Genomic DNA, 6063 nt, shown 5'->3' on the forward strand with positions numbered 1-6063 from the left:
AAAATGTTACTAGTAAGAGTATTAAACTCTACAGTGATAATGTTTAAGTTAATTGTTTTAGTATCTGAACCCTAAATCATTGGGCTATTTTGATGAAGGTTTGATGAAAAGCCTTTAAGGACTCGTTTTGCTTCACTCTTGATACTCTTGATACGCTCGCTGCAGGTTTAGCCTATCTGGCAGAAATACTGCCCTTTAAAATGGCTATTGCAGCTCAGCTTAGTTGCTTAATTTTTTCCTTAAATCATCAAAATATCTGCAGGATGTCCAGAATCAGTCATGTTCAGTGCAGTTGATTGGACATGATTTAAGGCTTGTCTCAAATCCAGGGTCCAACAGAGAATCTTGTTAAGACGTTGTTCTGGGAGAAGAATAAAGACAGCGGGGTTTCATTGCAAATGCTAAAGACCTGGAAACAGCATGATTTAGGAGGTTATAAAGGAGACAACGGTAACCTTTACCAAGCTTCAGAATCCTCAATGCTTGCTAGTGTTACCTGATAATGTAGCGCTACACTCTCTCATCCGAGCATGTCGACTTCTGGCTCCAAGAAAACCAGCATAGCCATAGTGATAACAGTGAGGCTTCAGAATGGGGCTTCACAAACTGTGTATTATTCCACATCAGGTCTTGACCAGCGCAGACTTGATGACGGTACTGCTGCTGAGCCATGTGCGTAAATACGCGCATCACTCTTAATTTAAAGAAGCACTCACTGCTTCTGCTGCTGTGTGATGCTGCAGTCATTTATTAAAGTCAAAGGAACTGAAACACAGCCAGCTGTGGGCAACAAACAGAACATTTAGCAGGGTTACTAATGTGTCTGCAGAATCCCAGTTTACACCTGAACGACGCTGTTATAATATTCAAACATTAACCTGATTCATTTCTTTCCATGTTAGAAGCTGGATTTAGATAGATGTTTTAACATAGCATGTAACAGATGAAATCAGAATGGAAAGTATAAGAAGGAAAATAGATTAAAAGCTGCTTTGTGGTGTTCAAGGAGGTCTGTGTGTTCACATCTGCGGATTTAAACTGAGGCTGTTTTTTTCTGCTTTTGTTCTCTCTGCAGTTTTCATTATAGCCTTTCTGTGGAGAAATGTGAAGAAAAATGGTATGGATGCTAGAGTTCTTATGTATTCGTGGAACAGTGCCAGCTGCTCTCCATGCACAAACTAAAACTAATTTCTTTCCTACAGACAAAACTTTTCCTGCCCAGTGATTTGACTGGGATTTACAAATCACGGTAGGCAGTCCTCCTATTTCCTTCTTTCTTCTCTTTGTTCTCAGCTAAACCAGCAATCTGAGGCCAAACCTTTACGAGTCCTTCAAGAAAACTCGCTTTAGATTGCATACAGCTCAAGACTGAGATGAAGATTCACCCTTTAGTGTGACTATTACCTCGAGCACCCAGGATGGGCACGCAAGAAGATCCTGGAGTGGCTTCTAGACAGCTCCTCTCTGGCTGTTCTTGTGACCTGATAAAACCTGGACTTTAAGTCTACCTCCAGCATCACAATGTAGCAAACCCAGGAAAAGATTAGACTTCATGATAGATGCACTATTTGTTTTTTATCTAGCGACACATTCAAAATTTAAAAAAAAATAGTGATTTTGTTTGATGTGGAGCTAAAACCTCCCACACTGATCTCCACGTGAAGCATTCTCCCTGTGTGGCTCTGCTCCAAGGTTGACAAACTCTTGTTTTTCCAGCTCAAGTCCAACTTTTGCTCCACAAAAATAAATTAATGACAAAATCCCAGAGGGAGCTTACTAAAATAAAAAGAAAATCGGGAGGAAGCGGGAAGAAAAGAGACAAGGTTTTCAGCTTCACAAAGCGGGGGCTTTTGACAGCTAGACATGAGACTGGCCTCCTCTTTTCTTTCACCTCTGCTATTCATTCCCCTTATTGGGCTTTTCTTTCTGATCTGTCTCTTCTCACCATCTCCTTTCTTCTCCCCGCAGCATAAATGACCCTGGAGGGTTGGCAGCCTGTGAGCAGAAGCTAGTCAATCAAGATTTGAGAAGAGAGGGAGAAGATCCAAGACATCATGCCGGAATTCAGACGGCACGTTGTTAACTGTGCGCACGTGTGTGTGTGTGCGCACAAGTATCTGTGTGTGTGTGTGTGTGTGTGTGTGTGTGTGTGTGCATGCTCCAGCAGGGGGTTGTCAGCACAGGTTGGCCTGACACAGGAGTCGGTTTCAGAGGTTGCCTAGGAAATGAGGCGGAAACCATTCCACTAACTCCGTTCTTAAGACCGACAGGGAAAGTGACTTTGGGGAGTTAACAACAACTCTCTGAAAGGACACGCTGAGCTGAAGCTACAGGAAAATTTTATTTACCTCTTTTAGATTTTGGAGAAATGACCAGGACTTCAGTCGAGAATTTATAATGACCTCTGGAGCGTGACGTTTATCTCATTTAGACACCTTGCAAGTCACAGAGACAAAGCAAATTAAAAATGCATGGTGGTTTGGCTGCTGTGTAGAGTTCGGGAGCACATCGCTACACGGAGCAGACGGTCGGCAATAAATGGAGGCAGCCTGGTTTCTCATTTTTCAGGCATTTTCTGCAGGATGACTTGATTTCTTACCTGATGAATGCCGTTCATAATCGGCTTTGTCAGAAGCTACATGTTATTCACACGAGTGATCTAAATGAAAGCGTGGGGTTGCCTGAGGTCTGAAGCACGTCACCGGAAACCATGGGGGCATTCGTCTTTGAGCTAATGAACTCGGGGAGAAATCCAGGTTTACTCCACAGAAGTGAAAGAGGCCGAATCGAAATATGATTAAAAGCTAATTAAACACACCATTAAATCGGCAACGAATGTGGTTCCCTGTAGTGTACAATGAGGTTCATGTATCACGCCCAGCCGTCCAGCTAAGCGTGGGCTGCTTCATTTGTCACTGCTGTGCGGCTTCGCTGTAGCGTCAGCATTCACAGAAATACTTTTTCTCTCTTGATCTGCTTTCTGCACAAATTTGGAACTCTGTTGTCTTCAAAAGTTATAAATCAGTTCAACCAGCTGTTACACAAAAGTATGAAAAAAAATCTTTATAACAAAATATGTCAGCTAAAACTTTAAGTTCACGTGGATTGTAATCATATAGATCTGCACATTGTCTTACGGTAACTGTCTGTATATGGGATGTAGTGTAATCATACATCAGCATTAAAGTGCACATGTATTGAACATATATTATAACTAATTATTTGTCTTTTTCGATAGGATTTCACTTTTTTTAAACTCGCTTTTTACGTGTTTTTTTTTATTGCTTTCATTAGACTTGTTTTTGTGGAAAGGCCACATTGCTACTGTTTTCTGTGTGTGCATTACTTAGATTGCTAAAGACCTTTTAAAAAAATAAAAGGCAACATAATCGTCTCAAAAAGAAGAGTTTATCTAAAAGTATACATTATAATAATATAGAATAGAATACAGTTCTAGATTGGAAATAAAATGTATCTGCAAAGCTTAACACAGCTAAGGACGATAGATAAAATTATGTGCATTTTTAGAACTCTGCAGTAGCTGATATAACGTTAATTGCAAGATGTAAGCAGAATAGATACAGACTATGCGACTGTTTAATGAGTTTGCCGGTGTAAAGACTGGAAGAATGTCAACAGAATGATTCTACTTATAGAAAGACACATGGCAACGCTCAAACTGTCGAGAAGTAAGACTTAGAGCCACAGCACAATCTAACGCAGTCAGTTACATGAGCAAAGCGGTACACAGAAGACACAGGATTGTCTGACTCCTCACAAGTATTGACGTCCCTTTTGCAGATGTATGTTATAATAATACATAGAATGATACAGGCTAATTCTGCTGTTCTTAAACGCAGTGCACACTTGAAATTAATCTGTGCATTCTGTACACTGTGTGTGTGATACATCTGGAAAGCACATTAAATATTAACTATATGCAATTAGAACAATCTCCTGAAGTCATGCACTTGATCTCTAAACTCTCTTCGTTGCATGAAAGGGTTACAATGATCCCACTACTCATTAGTGTGCTGGAACATCCTTTGGTATACTTGGTGTCCTTCGTCCTCTTACTTTGCCCCGCCATTTTGGAAGTCCCTCTGGGGTGAAAGAAATTCACACTTAATGACTTCAAAAGAACACACATATGTGTATAATTAGCGTTACTGTTGAGCATTTGGAGGCATATGTTAGAAACGCCAGCGATTCTTTTGTTCTATATTGGAAAAGATACATAATGTATAAGGCCAGCTACAGCTAATTAGCTGTTATGATGGCCCTTTTATAGACTGCATGAATAAAATCAATAACAATGCCAAATCTTTACTTACATATTCCACTCATATGCATTATGAATCGTATTAGCTGGCATTTGTATGTGTGTGTGTGTGTGTGTGTCTCAGAGGGATGTTTTAATTCACAGCATGGCACTGAATAGCAAGTACGCTGGCTCTGTCTATGATTGTATTGTAAGGTCTTTCCTCTTCACTTTTACCTTAAAAGATTGTGAAAGGAGACGAGGGGAGGCGGGAGTGCGAGGGAGAGGAAGGGAGGAAATGTAACAAAACTACAAAGAGCTATTTAGCTGCTCAAACAAATAATGTTGGTGTCAGCGTAATGCCAGAAACGCTTCCTCAACCCATCCCAAAAGATAATGACCTGGACACACCCCTCTGTCAAGCAAAATAAAAGCACTGCTTCATCAGCCTGTTCTTTTTATTATCTGTTTTTGGCATCAAGGCGTGTTTACAAGACAGCTCCTTATTGTATTTCCTGATCTTATCCTTTGCCCCCTTTCATTTCCGTCTAGCGCCTTTTCATTTAGACTCCGTGATGCAGCACCTATCTTTGCCAAGCCTCGTCAAAGCCCATTGCTAAATATTCAGCCGTCTCAAAGGTGCTCTTTCCCTTTCTGCTCATCTCTCTTTCACTGCCTCACTCGTTCTCGCTCACTTGTTTCTCCCTATCTCTCCTTTCCCATCGTCTTTTCACTCAAAGCTCAAGAGCAACCTGCTCTCGGAGGAAATACAGGCCCTGCCAAAGAATTCATTGAATTTGTTGTACAATTGATCCCTTGGAGGCAAGCTAGGGTTGAGAGTTGGTTGTGGGGGGGTGAAGGGGTAGAGACGGGAGGTATGGAAGGGTCAGGAGAACAGGGAGGGAGGGCTAATGTGAAGGGCTGGCAACTGCATCGGAGGGGACTGATTGAAAACAACACAGCAAAGTCTCAATTGGAACGGATCCTGTTCAAATTTACTCTCCCTTACCTATCTCCCAACACTGAAGTTGGCAAAGTGAGGCACTGGAACAATACAGTCGCCACTCTTTTCTATCCTCTCTTCCTGTTCCTTCAGAGGTGATACACATAATGATTGAAGACAATCCAGCGTTTAATCAGCAAAACCAGATAATAAAGTTTGCCTTTAAATCCTTTCAAATATGCAAATTTGCTATTCGTGGTAATCTGATATTGTTTTACACTCCTACTCAATTGTACTTCTGTGGTTTAACGAATAAAGTGCAAGTCTGTCTTCTCCTCACCGACAAGCAAAACATATGATCCCTTGGCTGTAGCAGTGAGATTGGTGAATTTGCTAAACTACATGTGCAAAGCTCCAAGGTCTAAGACACTGACAGCATACATGCACAAGTCCTACAGATTAAGATTTCTTGTCATCCACCTATTCCTCGATTTGCTGTACCTGCTTATCTGTTTATAAAGTCATAGGGGGCTGGAGTCTGTCCCAACTGGCATTAGGCTAGAGGTGGGATGCAACCTGGGCAAGTCGCCAGTCCATCATAGGGTCTTGTCATCTTGAATCTTCATGTGCAGGTGTGCAACATGACCAGCTGTGTCCTGCACAGTGTTGTAATTAAATGTAATAAGATATTAAATTCAAGGTAGAGCACACAGTAATGGCAGCAAAAACATATTTAGCGATGCTAATGGGTAATCATTGCAGTTTGGGTTACTCCGTTAGGCCTCAGTCACATAGCCCAGGAGACTGGTAGGGGACTCTCTGGCAAAAATTTCCCAACATGTTGGCAAGCTGTTACTGG

General features: G+C 41.4%; 1 long non-coding RNA gene across 1 annotated transcript; it reads right to left on the reverse strand.

Annotated features, from left to right (window-relative positions):
- Positions 1-3389: 3389 nt before the first annotated feature.
- Positions 3390-5839, reverse strand: LOC120436442. Its single transcript, XR_005610424.1, has 2 exons — positions 5706-5839; positions 3390-4103 (listed from the first exon to the last, which is right to left on the reverse strand). It is a non-coding gene; the product is annotated as an uncharacterized LOC120436442 (long non-coding RNA).
- Between the last annotated feature and the right edge of the window lie 224 nt (positions 5840-6063).

This window comes from Oreochromis aureus, linkage group 23 (assembly GCF_013358895.1).
Source record: "Oreochromis aureus strain Israel breed Guangdong linkage group 23, ZZ_aureus, whole genome shotgun sequence".
NCBI classification, from domain to species: Eukaryota; Metazoa; Chordata; class Actinopteri; order Cichliformes; family Cichlidae; genus Oreochromis; species Oreochromis aureus.